The sequence below is a fragment of the Sinohyriopsis cumingii genome, chromosome 6 (genome assembly GCF_028554795.1).
Source record: "Sinohyriopsis cumingii isolate HCF-2022 chromosome 6, ASM2855479v2, whole genome shotgun sequence".
NCBI classification, from domain to species: Eukaryota; Metazoa; Mollusca; class Bivalvia; order Unionida; family Unionidae; genus Sinohyriopsis; species Sinohyriopsis cumingii.
This window is the reverse complement of record NC_142966.1, coordinates 165,057,993-165,074,361: the sequence shown is the minus strand read 5'-3', so window position 1 is coordinate 165,074,361 and position 16,369 is coordinate 165,057,993.

The following is a 16,369-nucleotide window of genomic DNA, read 5'->3' as shown; positions in this document are numbered from 1 at the left end:
TATTCTGGGATTATTCTGACTTTATTTAGGGGAGTTCCTGTACAATGCCTTTGGCACATCAGCAAATTCGAAGACCTGAAATTTACTCAGAATACTCGATTATCCTACATATATACATTCTTTTTTCAATGCCTTAAGTTTGTTCCTCTTTCAATGTGTCTTTGTTTCTAGTCATTTATCAAACGTCTTGAATTAGCGTAAAAAAACATGAAAAAATGTTGTTTCTAAATAATCGTGTTCCTGTGTGCTTGAGTGGGTGTGATTTTATCTGAAGTGGGAATTTGTTGCTGTAGCACAATTAAACCTCGAAAGCTTCTATATAATTTTAGAGCGTTTTCATTTGTCACATATATGTGTCCATATGTCATTGCACAATGTAGCACCATAGCAACCCTCCCCCCCTCAAACATCCACGCTATTAAATAAGAACCGCAAATAGGTATAAAGAATTGCATTCATATTATATTTGGATGCCTCTGTTATTACGCCTTCACCTTATATATCTTTATGTCGTCATTGGTTATATCAGTGTGCCTCATAAATTGTGTATAATATTTAAAAATATAACATAGGTATACACCTCTATCAAATAGTCCACTTTACTAAGTGGTTAGGTTCATAAACTTAAGACTGAAAAGGGGTGTGTTCAGATCATTTCATTAGGTCATCCTGGATTGGCCAATGTAATGTATCCTTCCGCGATGCATTTACTCCAATTAATGCGGCACTGAATAACCAGCGTCGGTTCCTCTGCGATACAACATCAAATTAAACCAAACCAGTATGTCTAAATAACACAATAGCCGTATGCTATATCTAAAGCATTCATAAAATGCTTTTTTACATAGAATTCTTTATTATTCTTTTCGATGCCAGACTCGTCTGATAAACGGCAAGATGTGATGTAAAAATTAATGAAACATATCACAGTTGATATGCGCTCGAATAGTTTTATTAAGTTTTAAATGAATTCCACTCATGACAAGAACTTTCTGTGCCATCATGTTAAAAGTTGTTTGCTGTATATGAAAACAGAAGATGCCCCAACAGTTTGGATTACTTTATATTTGATAGAAAATATTGATTGTTGCTATCGCCATCTGTTAAAAAGGAAATGTATGTTCATTTGTCCTATGTGATTTCCCATTCGTCACAATCTAAATTTGCACACTACTACTACAACTACTACTATTACTACTACTAATAATAATAATAATAAGAATTGTAATAAAGTCCTCTAGCAATTAGCGAATCATAGGAAATATTTGAAATCTGCACCCTTACCAAACCACCACTACCACCAACTACCCCTGACACGAATTAATCTAATCACGTGCCTTAAGATTCGACATTTAATCTCATTGTATAAATATAAATGCCAGGTATACTTGTTATGTATATGTATATGTATATGTTAGCTAGTCCAATGTTGTTTCCCCATCGTATGTGTTGAAGGTCGACTGTAAAGGAAATTACAGTTTAAAGAAATAACATAGTCTCCTTCCCTTAAAGGACGGAACCATGAAAACAGCTATTGTATTTTGACCGCATTTCAGATACGAATATAATACACAATGTTATAGACTATATAATTACAATGATGATGAAGTATGGACAAATTATCAGAATAAAGAGATAATTTGCGAAAGTATAAATTACTTCCAAAATCCCTGGAGGGAGATGATTGCTTTAGGAGATGGACTCCAGTAGACCGCTCCCCCAAGGGGTGGTACCATCCTGTACGCTGGCTGGATGCTCCTTTCTCAAATGTCCCGAGCTGGACAGGCGAAACGGAGGGGAACAATAATACCTTCCTTTCAGTACTACTAATACCTAACCATCACCATACATATAAAGTGAACCCACATTCAAATAATATGATCTTAACAATCACGCTTTAGGCACAGAAAGTCTTACAGACGGGGATAGGGGACCCGTGCGTTGGAGAAAGTTTTGAGCGTATATACCACCGGGGTAGATCACATGGCGCTTCGCGCAGTGGACAGGCCTGTGGTAGAGCCAGAGAAAACACAGGTGCACAGCATATGGACCCTCTAACAGGCAGACAAGGGACACACATGTATACTACTAACGGGATCGCATGGCTCCCTTTACAATGACAGCATACATGGAAACAACAATACTTACGTAAATGGAAAATCAAAGACTTTTCCATAATTGTTTACTCTTTGTTTGAAGTCGGGCTCTATTGTCTTTAGTCCAGAGGTTCGAAAGGAAGAGAAAAGAGTGTCTGATTACATTAAAAAGTTCGTGCCCCTTCAGAACCAATATAAACAGGAACGATAGATAAAACCATACTGTGAAGTCGGAACATAGAGGGGAAAAAGAATTAAAACGAGAGAGGACACGTATATAATATATATGAGTATTTTTAAATCTCTCATTGACCAAGGCCCTGGAAGTTTGAAAGAATCCATACATCGCCCATGGTGTCTCACTAGGCCATGTCCACGTATACAGATAAGCATGTTAACTGATAAATAAAGGAAATGCTGCTCTTTTTGTGGGGCTAGGCCTAGCGTCCTTATAAATATTTCATGCAAAAACGGTTATTTGAGATAAAATACACCCAGGTTATGTAAGCAAAACACGGATGCAAAGGTAGGCTTTCTTTTAATTTTAGTTTGTTATGTTCTGAAATAATACTACATGAATCTCTCATGACGTAATACGATAAAAAGGAAGAACAGAAAAGCGAAAGGGAAAAGGAAAAATAAAGAAACGAAAACATTTCACGTGGAAAGAGAAGAGAAGAAGCAAAATTTTGATAATTCATATTGCAAGACAACTAAAAAGGGAAAGTTTGACATTGATGCCGTCCTTACATGAAAATAAAATCAACATACAAAATAGAAATATACAAGTAACAAACACAAGACAGCATGATATCTTTTGCAAAGATCACAAAAAGGAAACGAGGGTAGGAGATCAACCTTAGATATCTATTTCTGTGAGAAGTACAGGCCCAAAAATCTAAAAGAAGTGGGAATGTTGATGGACCAGGCCATGATACATCGACCAGTACCAAACAAGAATGATCGTCTAAATTCAAAAATAATATCTAAATCAATTTTTAAATCAAAATTCTTTTTCATTTTGAATTAGAAAATGAACACCACAGACCTTCGGTGGTGTCAGGAACATATAAAATCCATTATAAATTTCGGCAACATGGGGGACACCTCAATGGGTACCAGCTGCGATTGTTGGGAGCTAGTAAGGGGCCCGCAAATAAAGCCCTCCTTCTAACTCTCTATCCCTAGCTAATATTAGTCATATTTTCCCGTGGTGTCTGTCCCATGTTGGCAAACTCAGAAATGTAGCGAGTCTTCCACCAAAGACGCATAAACTCTGTTGATAAATCGAGTAATGTTGGTCATACTAGAATACCGGCTAAATATGTATGTTATAAATTGCCACTTCATAGATTTTATTAAGTATCATATTATATGCCATTGTAATACATTGCATTTGCGTCAGTGTATGAGTTCGTATACATTCCTTTTATATTCTCAAATTGTAGCAAATACGTAATCAACGAAGACTAATAGCACACAAAGTAATAGTCAGTTTAGTACAAGTTTTCCTGGCAGGCTTGGGGCAAAAGCTATTAGCACTTGCTAATGACATCGTTGTTATACTAGAATAACGTATAACCCTGTAGCTATTTGATGCTGGATGAGTATTTTAAAATAAAGAAAGCAAATGATATGTTATCCTATGGGAAGACATAACGAATTTAACGGTAATCTGTAAAAACCCTTTTGACATGAGCATATATGACACGTCTTCCGTTTGTCCTTTTTACGACGTTCTCAGATCTCATTGCTAGGTAAAATCAACAGCGACCAGGTGTTGCCGAGGTGAAACGACGTGGCAACTTCAGAAGATATGTGTTAGTATTTTATAAATTGATTTGACAACCAGAATGTAATTGCCGATAAGACAGCGCACCTCTACGAAGCTTTTGGTATTATCCAGCTCTCATATAGAAAATAAGTTGCTGCTAAACTGTGAGTGTAACCTACAAACTGTTGGCCTTTGTGACAGTCACAAATGCCATAAGACAGTTCTGAACAATATTTTTCCACCATAGAAAGCAGAAGTGTCAGACTGTCAGGTGTGACAGTCTTTATGACCACAGTTATAAGCAGTCATGCTCAGTAATTATGTTGATTAGCCACTGGATATGACAGGCATGCATTCCATTCTTCTAATATGTGCTAATTCACGTGCACAATATACATTTTACCTAAAGAAAGTAACCGATCATGATATAATTATCTCGTCATCAATCTGAAATTATACCATTGAATCAATATATTTATTTCTACTTTAAACTGCACGGTCATAAAAGTACTTCTGTGAAAGGTGTGTTATATGAACTCGTGTGTAGGAGACACTCTCGCACTAGGTCGTCGTGCGAGTGTCTGCTACACATATGAATGCGTGTAACACCGATTAAGTAGCATCATATGTTGGTGATATGTGCTTGGTCGTGAGGGAATATGGGCAAGGCAATGGGTGCCGTTTACCCGTGGATCTTGCTTAGAATCTCCGTGGAGTACGAATTTTAAAAAAATTTCAAACCTAGATGATAGTACTATTTGCAATATATATATATATATATATATATATATATATATATATATATATATATGCATACATGCACATACCCTCAGTTGATAGAAGCCTCACACGTTTGGCTTCTTATAGCAGGTTAGACTATACATACTTAATTTCTTCTTCAGTGAATGTACGTGTTCCACTATCTTTGATAATCCGAATAATTCATATGTTAATCAAAAGTATATTTTAAGGAAAACTTATAGTTAAATTCTTCTTTTAGATTATCCGCGAAAGTATTATTTCCTCTTTGTTCATTGCACTGTTGTCCACTTAGCTCAGTTATTGGACGTTAAGATATTAAAATCGAATGAAAGCTAAAATTAATTAAAATAGTTGGAAGATAATCTAAAAACTAGATAAAGAGTTGCATTATTATTAGATATGGATAGCCCAGTACCACCACCACCACCAGTTGAGTGTAGTATAAAGAAAGCACGCGCATACCAGTAAACTTCATGGTCCATATACTAATTACATGATATTAACTTAAATAAAATCTAACGCGGAAAATAAATAAGGTACGATTAGGTAGAACGTGGAAAATGCCTTTGAAAATTGTATTTATTAAGAAAGAAAATAATGAGAAAGAATAATTTGACCCAAATTGGCCAGATTCTCATTGAAAATGTAATACAATCAAATTATATTACAGCAGCATATACCCTTACACTTAGTTCGTTGCCTCATATTGCTGTCAGGTCAGGCAGTGTATGTTTACCTTTAGCCGCGTTCTCGATACACTTTTAGCATAGAAGAGAAGGCAAATAAATTGGCATCTAACAACATCACGCGGTTTTATGCATTATTTTGCTGATCGCAAATGTGTATATCTCAGGTATGGGTACAAAATACAATGGTGGACACTTACATATATAACCGAACAGCCTTATAACTATGTTAATATGTTCCAATGTTTCTACTTTGAGAGAAAGCCATTTAAATCAAATATAATATACAATTAGTAGTGTAAGTAAGCCAGTTCGGCCAGGTACGCCGCACAATAAAGCTATTTGTTTAGTGCGACTTATTTTTATTTTTTTTATCCCAAGGAAAGAGTAGGGTATTTTTTGCCGTTTTGACCCTCTTGGCATTTTTGAGTAGTAATAATCGTCACAGCCTCTATACCCATGAATTGTGCCCATATCGGCAAGCAAGTAAACACTTTGTGAAAACTGTGGATCATTAATCCATGTAAATAAGATTAGTTTACTCGAATCCTCAACCTCACGGTTCCTTATCTGTAATCAGAGTTGCCGGTGCTTTTCCATTTCCGCCAGCACAGTCTTAAATTATTTTATCATCGATTGATACAGGGTACAGTTTACTGATCGAGTTGAGACTACTTTGTGCCGCTGCAGAGTTATTAGTAAACACGTAATCGTGAATGCTATCGTATCTAAATTAATTTGCTAGTACCACCAGAGAGGGCGGTTACTATCGATATTTCCCCCAAAATTAATTCCGATTGATGTACCTAAGATGCTTGCGACTCTTACCAGACCAGTACCAACAAATGTAGCCGCCTCAATACCACAAATAGCATATACGACCAAACATGCTCGTTTCTCTTTCAAGATCAACGCGGTTCTCTTAGTGATTTCGTCTCGCAGCTGTTCCTCCACTTAGTATATATTTTTTCACGTCGGTAACATTGTGGGGTCATCATATATCTTCTATTAATAGCAAACTCACATAGTACAATTGCATGACAGACCTTCAACGGAATCATCACGTCAAAGTGCAATACGCTCACGAACATCTAACCAATTACTCTTTTTTACGGGCACATTTTTCATACAATTATAGAAAATCTCTTCTTGTGGAATAATTAAATTTCCGGACATTGTGCGTTCTGGTGGCGCAGCACACGTCTCACTATAAACACACCGATTACGCCTGCACCTTTTACATCTAACGATCGTCTTTGCCCAATAACGGTTACTCGAACAAGTACGTCCTTGTTGAAGAACAGCCGAGAATGTTTTTGTCTCAGATGAGTGAAAGTGACCGCTCCGGTGGCCTAAGTCGTTATAGCGTCCGCCTCGGATGCGTAAGATCGCAGGTTCGAACCCAGGCCGAGTCATACCAAAGACCAATACAAATTATAATAGCAGCTGCCTCTCTTGAAACTCGGGATTAAGAGGTTAGTGGTAGGACTAGTTGACCTGGTTTCAAGATAATATGACTGGATGGAACATGAAGCTATATAACTGCGACAAAATCCTAGACATCACTATAAACTGCCACACTGCAGACATCGAAGCGATATTACTGAATTTTTTATAGCTACGTTGAAAATCCAAATCAAACATAGACACGTGCACACACACTTTAGTGAAAATAAACGGGGTAGATACAGCGGTGAATTCTGCTTCGCCATTGTTGAAACAGTCACAGAATTTTTCACACCTGGTAGTACAGTGAACGTTTGGGCGTTTTCACGTGCACATGCGACGAGACCAATTTGATCTCGAGTTGGTGCTGGTACATGAGGATGGTTCCAAAGGTCTCTTTATAATTAAAGTTTATCAATATTATATGTCAGTTAATACGACAGTTTGGTAACACCACTTTGAAGAAGATACCCATAGACAAATGGAACGAAATTGTTATCAGTATTAGCATCGGCTGCCGGTGGGTCGAACACCCATTCGGCAGAATCCGGAACATCATCACCTTTAAGATATGACTTTTAGATCTGTCAAAGCCAGCATCTGTAGAATCTAAGATAAGTAGACCGTTTCCATAGGTGTGTTATATGTTTCCTCTCCTTCTTTGATTAATATTCCCATAATTAAGGTTCATAAAGTTATTACACATGGTTGAACGGCCACGTAAATGATTCGTTCATCCATTTGTTGGTTTTTTGTAACATTGGTATCATCAACATACTCCTTGATATCAGCAACCTACATTTCAGCATCACTGATTCCATCTTTTTCATTGACTTCAACCAGTTTGTCATGCAACAGCGCCATTTAATGTAACAATACTATATTTAATGTCAACATTAGATTATTTCAGTTTTCCAGTTTCATCCTCAAAATCACAAACCAACACCAACAACAGCACGACTAGTGAATTCAGTCAAATAGTCTTTGGTGGCAAATCTGCTCAGATCCACATCAGCACCTTTGCTTCGACCTGAGTAACATAAAATATATATTTTGTATAATATTAAAGGTTCAGCAACAAGATGACCGTATATGGGACAATCCAAACGATTTTGTACTAATAAAGTTAAATAAAAACTGGTTGTCCTCCACTGTTCTTCGTTAAAAAATTAACAACTTAAACTGGTAGAGAAAGTCTATACAGGTCTAAATACAAACAATATTTAGGTGTCACCATATGTGCAACCCAATGAGTGCAAGGTCATGATGTCATATCCAAGCTGACAATGACCGTTTCCCCTTTGTGTCGCACCATCGATGCAATATCATTTCGCGTAAAAACACAATGAGAAGGTTTTCTTGATCTCGTCATCGCAAGCACATCAAGATGGTTAATTGGCCTTTTGCGTGTTTACCTGGTAATCGAAAACCTCTTCCCAATGGTATTCGATGACTAGTTCCTATTAATCGAATGAGTTTTCATTTCTTGTAGAACTACCCGATATGCGGCCGCTAGGCGCTTTTCCTGATACAGATCCAAAAGACCCTAACGCCGCCACTTGTGCAAAAACTGGAGCCGGTAATGCTAACACCGCTGGAATTACTGCAAGGAATGGAAATATTACACCACTCTTTTGTATTTTTGGCAGCTTATATTTCGATAACTTTATTGCTACTGAGGTACTGCGTTGTTTGCTCGTTTTAAACTGAGCTAGCTGTGTTTGGGTCAACCACACGGGGGCTTTTACAGCTAATGTTTGTTAAAGAAAGTTATATGTGACCTCAGCATTGTTTAATAGTGTAGTGTTTATTTTCCCAGCTGATTTTAACTAAGATGGACCTTTACTTCGTGCTATGACATCTTTATTTAACAACGTAACACGTTCAATTATTTATTTTCTACAGGTACAGAGAGGACCCTCATTCGGTTACCAACACCCTCCAATAACATGGCCTTGTCAGATAGAATCCCATCATAACATCTGTAATTAGCAGTACGATGACTAAACCGAGTGAGGTCATTGACACATATAGAAGTTTTAGATGCTTTGCCGGTTATTAAAGTGATTCTTCGTCCAATTTCTTCATTGAAATGTGATATTATGCCACGTGGCACCAGTGTCTGCTGAAAGCCTAAATATGTTTGTTTGCTGGCAGACCACTGTAATAAACTCGCAGCGTGTCTAGTGCGATCTCAAATGTAAGTGATTCACCAACAGTAGCAGATGTAGAAAAAGTCACATTGAATTCCGTTTTTATTGATGTGATTTTGATCATCGACGTAACACTTTGGATTGCATTTACAACAACCTGTTGCATCACAGCACATATTTCGCATAGGACACGCAGCATCTCGACTGTTTCATAACTCACCATCGTTGTCGCAGTAATATACACTTTTGAAAATTAATGATATCTTCAACACGCTAAATGTTTGTTTCTGATCAAAGTATCATCGGTGAACAATCACTCTCAAATCGATGTAGCTTCATTAATAACTTCTGGTTATCCGCAAGAATTGATCTCTCTAATCGGTCAGCAAAATAGTTAGAGTTGCATAATCCATCAAGATATTATCTTTATTTTGATGTTGCTGTAACATTTTTGCTTGTTATTTCTCAACTTTGTTTTCTTTGTCTTGTGACTGAAATTTAGGTTACTTTTGTTTCATATTTTTTTTATATATTCTATTCTTCTTCTTCTTCTTCCTGTCTGAGTGCTTGTTTTGGTTGTTTTTTATGGGCTGGACGTTTTAGTTTTTAAGTGTAATTTTTAGTGATGGAGACATATGTGATACTCATTTTGATTGAGGTGCGGCTGCTTCATCGTAATATTTTTCTGTCTCAGTTTCACTAGTTGTTTCCTTTCTGTACAGGGGTCTCAGAAAAGGATTCATCTCCTACCCTGTTTGATTATTTATTCCAGCTTTAGCCAAAGCAAGCCAAAGCAAGATTGCTATTTATATCGCTACAACGTCTCACAAAAGGCTTCTTTAAGACCCAGAAATAATAAATATTATTATGATTTAAAGATTGATCTTTATCTGATCCTGACAAAATCTAAATATATTTTATTTGTACCATCTGAAAACATTCGGCTAGCTTCTTATGCAAATGACATATTGCTTTCTGAACATATCAGCATGACATTTCAATGACAAATGGATTGCTTTTGTCACCCATGTCATTTCTTAAGGTTGGTGACAATTCCTCTTCAACTGTTTCTAGTTAAATAATTTATTGTTTAACACTGTTGACATTGCGAATAGCTGCAAATATATAGAGTATTTATTTTATAATCTAATAATAATTTCACGATATGTTAATTTAAGGATGTTATTTTAATTTAAGGATAAATAAGCGAATTGTTGTATTTAAAGTTCAATGAAAAGGGATGCAGCGAGCGAATATGTTCATGCATAATTACTCAAGCTCTTGCATATGTCTCGCCAGACTGTTGAACTACGTTATGGGGACTGCAACAAAACCTGTGACAAATATCTTCGGCGAAATGCGACATACTGACAGGATACTGCTTTGGTAAGCGTGTTTGATACTGAGTAATTCTAGATCGCTAATTATGACTCGACATGAGACATTTCTTCGATATGAACCGAAATATGACATCCTAGAAAATAAAAACAAAATGAAAAACAACGTATGTAATGATTTTTAAGAGTATAATTTAAGCTATCTCAATATCGTATCTCAAATAATGTTGTGTAAATCCTGTTCACTCTATTAATGAAATTTTCATACATTTTGAATTAGATGCTTGTTTTGTTTGTGTTTTATAACATATACATGTACACGTAATGGAGTAAAAGATCCAACGATAAATAAAATGCTAAATAATTCGCATACAATTATCAATTATTAAAACACCACTCTAAACCAGTATGAAATTTAATGCAGAGATTATTAGGTTTAGAGCTTCAAATTTGATTTTTGTGTTGAGAAAATATGAAATATGATTGGTTAGTTTTGATATTGTTAAATACAATTATGTTATTTGGAATGATACTAATTTCGACCTACGTGTTATCTCTCTGATTTATTTTCTGACATTCTGTATTCGCACAAACACACACACACACACACACACACACACACACACACACACACACACATATCGTTTGACTTTTTCTAATAAAACACCAACTTTAGGATATAGAAACAAAAATTATTTAACCACTTACCACAGATAAAGAATGCAATCTTCATTGCTTTTAAATTGTTGCGATGAATTTTCAACCACCGAAATTCACCCAGATGTACCAGGCTTGGCTTGCATAATACTTAGTAATTTGACCACGTGCTCATCTTATGATGTTGGTTCTCTGTATTATTGTCATGAAATCACATTCATCGTCAGTATCTCTATTTAAACATAAAACATATTTTGTCAAGCTTAAATTTAGATTTAATGCTATTGGACTTGTATACCTTTAGAGAATAAACATGAAGCATTGAACTGAGATTTGGATCAAATTTTAAACATTTTGTGACAACGGAACCAGGTCGACCTAAATATGTTTTGGGAAACCCGGTGTCGCGTTCTAAAACTAACAGTGAGTAATTACATTTACTGATATTACAGTTTCGAATAGTTTACATGATATTATTGTGACACTTGAATAGCGCTGTTCACGTTTATCAAACATAGAGTAATTGTCCGGTGGCGTGATTTTAGCCGCATCCAGGGTCAGTCGGCCGTGACACTCACGCTGTTTTACCGCGAGCATATAAACGTTCCTTTTATTGCCATGGGTAGTCACTTCTTGGGATATCCCTTCTTGATGGAAATGACGGCCTTAGCCCGAGGGATGCGAAAATCGTGCCATTTTTCTTCTTCACCCACAAACTTTCTAATAGAAGCCGCTCCCAATCCATTCGCTAAATGATGGACTTTGTAGGAAATGCTTAGATACCTGTTGCTCTTTTAGTAAAGAACTTCACACCATCATCTATGTTAGCAAACGCCAACCACTCATCAATAAGTTTTGATAGCTCTAGTTCTGTTTCTTTTTCCTTGAGTGCAGCTAGAAACACTTTTCTTTGGCAGGTTTTTCCTTGGGTGGCATACAATTTAGTTCTTCAGGTGGCTAGTTCTCCCAGTTAGCGACTCAAATCCATGCCTTTCCGTAATGTTGCCAATTGTTTTAAGGAAAAACCTCCCACATGAGGCCGTACCCACTTGTTTATCTGGTCATCTCGCGGCCCACCAGCTGCGGCCATTTTAGGGGTTGGGAGACGGGAGCGTGTCACCCTCCAACTGTTGTAGATCATTCTAATTTATGAATGGGCCTGCGACGGATGCGGGAATAAAGGTAGCGGGCTAAATCGGTGGCACAAGGTACTGCATACTGCATGTCAATCTCGTGAGGGAGTTCATGGGTCTCATATCACACTACTCGCTAGGCGCTGTGAACGAATTCGACGAAGCGATGCAAGCGTCATGTGGACCAGGCATTGTTGAGCGATTCCTCTGAAGTATAGAAGAACAGCTGGTTGGGCAACAGTATGGGCATGGTATCATTGTGTCTGTTCTGAAAGGAAACGTTACCCAGCTTACTGGGGCAAGGTTGGTAGACCAGATGTCCGCGATACCTGAGGAGCGCTATGGAAATCCGTTCAGTCTGCCACACGATGTGCGGGCCTCATTGCGGTACTTGTACGCGCCTGCAGAGCACGTGAGGGAGACCCGTCACAATACCGACCTCTTTCAATACATAAGCCATGCCTGATACATTCAGCACCACGAGATAGCCCAGTATTTATTACCTTTATGCACCGAGGCTTTGTCAGCGAGCAGTTGCAGGTTGCGTATCATAGCCGCCTCTTGCTCAATCCAGTTTCATGTGTCCAGCGAGGATAGGGTCATCTTGTTATTCGGTAAAATCACATTAGTGATATCTGCTGCGCATGATGGATATGACATGCCAAGTCACTCTTTCCTCCCGGAGTCTCGTTTGGTAAGCATGGTATCGAAGGAATATCCGATCTGTGGCCCGCAATATCCGCTTGGGGTCTTTCTATTCTCTGACATTCTGCAGGATCATCGTTGACTGCAGGCCCACGAACTCTTAGGGCCGATATACTCTTCCTTTAACTTGCAGACGTCCTTCTTGTTTTCAGCGTTTTGGAGGGGTGATACTCCGGGTAGTCACTTGTGTCGCCTTTTCAGCCATGTCCAGATAAGTGTCATCCATTTACACTGATAGTAGCCCCCATTCACCTGGTTGTGGTAAAAGTCGTACGATGGCAAATGCTTCATGAGGTCAAGGTTTGCCTATGCATATCGGTCGGTTAAGCTTTAATAGGGACCTCGTCGAGCGAACCGCAACCAGATTTTCATTTGAAGGTCTTCCGGGTTAGCGCTGCCAGGTCGGCCACTTTGCTTCAAAGCCTGTCTTCCTTGTTCTTGATCAGCCCCAGGACGGCAGGCCTGCACTGACACAGTTTCTCCATAGTTTCGCATATTACAGAACTATTCATGAGCGCATGTAGACTTTATCATACTTGTTATTTTTGTTTATTGGCAGATCAGTGTTGGGTTAAATTTAAGGTGCCAACGATTGGCGCTAGTTGAACTCCATTGCCCAGCGAATGCTGGTAATCCTTGGACTTAGAACTATGCTTAGCTCCAGGTTCCGTTAGTGTATCTGGTACAAGTTTCACATACGCAGAGTGGTCACCACATTTGTGCTGCAAGTATATTTACCGCAAATCTTGCCAACAAGGTCACGATGCCACTCTTCTGGAATGGTCATAGCTTATGGGCCACGCGTCAAGGAGTTCCACCTGGAATATGTAGCCATTCGCAGCGTAAACAGTGGCAACAAAGACGCCGATTTTGTCGAAGATCACTTAGATAAGACCGCCTATAGGTAGGATTTGCATCATGGACCACTCCGACGCGTTGATGGCAAAGAAACAGGTAATCCAGCTGGTAGGTCTGCAGTGGTTGTGGAATAGACACATTTATTTCGCCTTCGAACCCGATGAATTGGTGCATGTCAATGTGGGTGAACAGCTATAGTTTTACGCCTGTGGTCCTATTGAGAACATCCTATTTCATCCAGGTGAAGCTGATATAAAGACTGGTTCGTGGTGTATTTCCTACGCTGAGTACTCGTAGTTGTAGACACACTATGGGGGAGAAGATTTCTTTGCGTACTGGCTAGTGATATGAATGCCCCTTTTGGTATGTTGGCCGCCGGCCTCTCCAGGCTGCTTTTGATGAACTGCAGAATGGCCAGGAACTGTTGATCACCCATTGAGGATATAATGCAGGGCTCCGTGTTGTTCTGAATGGCGCAAATAGTAATATTAAATAGGCCCCGATCGTCACCATCAATATATGGCTGTTGTAGACAGATAACTTGTAGAACACGAGTTGCACCTTAATTCTCTCCAGATCGAGCCGTAGCTGAAGGATGTAAACATAAGGGGCGTCACTGTGCTGATTAATTGGGCCTTAGGAAGACGTTGGAGACCTTGGCCGCCTGAACGACCCTGGTTACACTGGTTACACATCATGTGCACGATCCGAAATAACCTTAAGTAGGATTGAAACTTGACTAGTCGAGTACCTGGCGTTTTGCGGACGGCAAGCCTTCCTCACACAGGGGTTGTCGCAATCCGCCTCCACTACGTCTTCCTTGCTTGATAGTCGCGTGCATTTTATAGCACCCAAAGAATTTGTTTGAATGCCTCTGCTTTGCAAATGGAAGCAGACGTGTAGAGCCCCTTCTATAAGGGCTCAAGCTATTGCGACGTCGGCACTCGACACCAGGGGTTTTGTTCAACTCCACTCTAATTGCAAGGGCTATCTCATTGCGTTTCGCTCCCTAGCCACTAAGGGTTACCCCCAACATATCCGAACGCCCACTATTGTTTGCGCTTTGTGTTTTTGCTGGACTCAAACCGTCATTTCATTTCACAATCGACGATTCACTGTGTTTTCTTTGCTTATATAGCAACATAAAAGGCAATGATAGTTCTGCAACATTAATACCTTGAGCTAAACATATCTAGGCAAGTGCTTTGACTCTAGTGGTACAGAATAGCCGTCATAATCAACTGAGTTACTGTCACTAGGAATTAACTATGAGTGTTGCCTCTCTTGCTTTGGTGCATGTTTCCCAAAATTCTGCAGCTTTTTAGTGAAGCTCCGCTTATGAAAACAAGTACATGTTTTGCAAATACCGTTGATGTTTTTATCCGTTTGAATAATTTGTCTGCAAATAATTACATAGTGAATGAAAGGTATATTGAATGTTTTATAGCAATGTCAAATGATTATTAACGTTTGGTCGAAAATGGTTTCAATTGTAGTAGGCATTACTTTATCAAAATAGTTTCCTTGCAAATACTTAATTTATTTAAGTGTACGGAACAGTGGATGTTCTTCAACATAATTTAAATAGTTTAAACAATCAGTCATGACTAACGTTACTGTTCAACATTTTACACTTTCTCCCAAAGCACGAACAGCTTTGCTAATAACTGAATTATTATAATGGACATAGCGTGATATCCTTTGATAGTGGTAATTCTATATGATGTTGAACAGGATAAGTAAACACAATTTCACGCTTGACAAACAAATCCCCAAAATTTTATCGGACAATTTGGACCTGATATATCGATTCACGAAAATCTTTTTTTTTTAGTCATTTCTTTTGTTCTAAAATGTGTGAGTGGTTATTATGGAGGTACATGAGACAAGTCTGTGTTAACTGCAGCAAAATAGACTGTGACAGAATTACATGCAGATGTCACTCTTGTGAAGCGGGAAAATATGGTGATTTTTGTCAAAAAGGTAAAAATGCTGAAAGAATGTTAAGAATTCCGTCAAATTGGTAATAAAGACAATATTTGGAGAATGATTTATTCACCCTTTTCTTCGCTCTCCTTTCCATTATTTAAAACTTGTCTTTCAAATATTACGTACATACATACAATCATGCATCCGCACATGAAGAGAATATATAAATATGAAAATAAAACCATAAGGATTGTTGGATGGATAGATGCTGCACATAATATGTAACACCTTTATTCATCCTCATCAAATAGCTGTACGATTAGAGTTTATAATACATTTCACTGCTAAAAGAACGCCAGTTATTAAAATCTTCCTTCAATTAAAGAAATTCTATATAAGACTAGAACCATGGGGAATTAACTGAATAAAATAACAAGGCTCGACTAGTCGAAAAGAAGAAAAATCAATGAAACATACCATGTGACCATAGCTACAAGAACGTTTTCTTTTCTGGATCATCAGACATTCATTATTGACATTGCCCAGAAAAGATAACGTTTCTTTCTATGTTGATTGTAATAATAACATTAAACTATGTGTGAAATACATAATTCTGTTGTATGATTATGTGGCTTATCTCGACGGTTTTTATGGCGATAATTGTTCCCATAAATGTGGTAAATGTCTTAATTTAGATTCTTGTGATAAAGTTGATAGAGACTGCCCCAAGAGCCTGCCAGAATGGATGGAAGGGAACAAGATGTTTTCAGTGTCAGTTTCACTTTTATATAAATGCAAATTATTACAACAATGTAAGCTTGTAAAATCAGTGT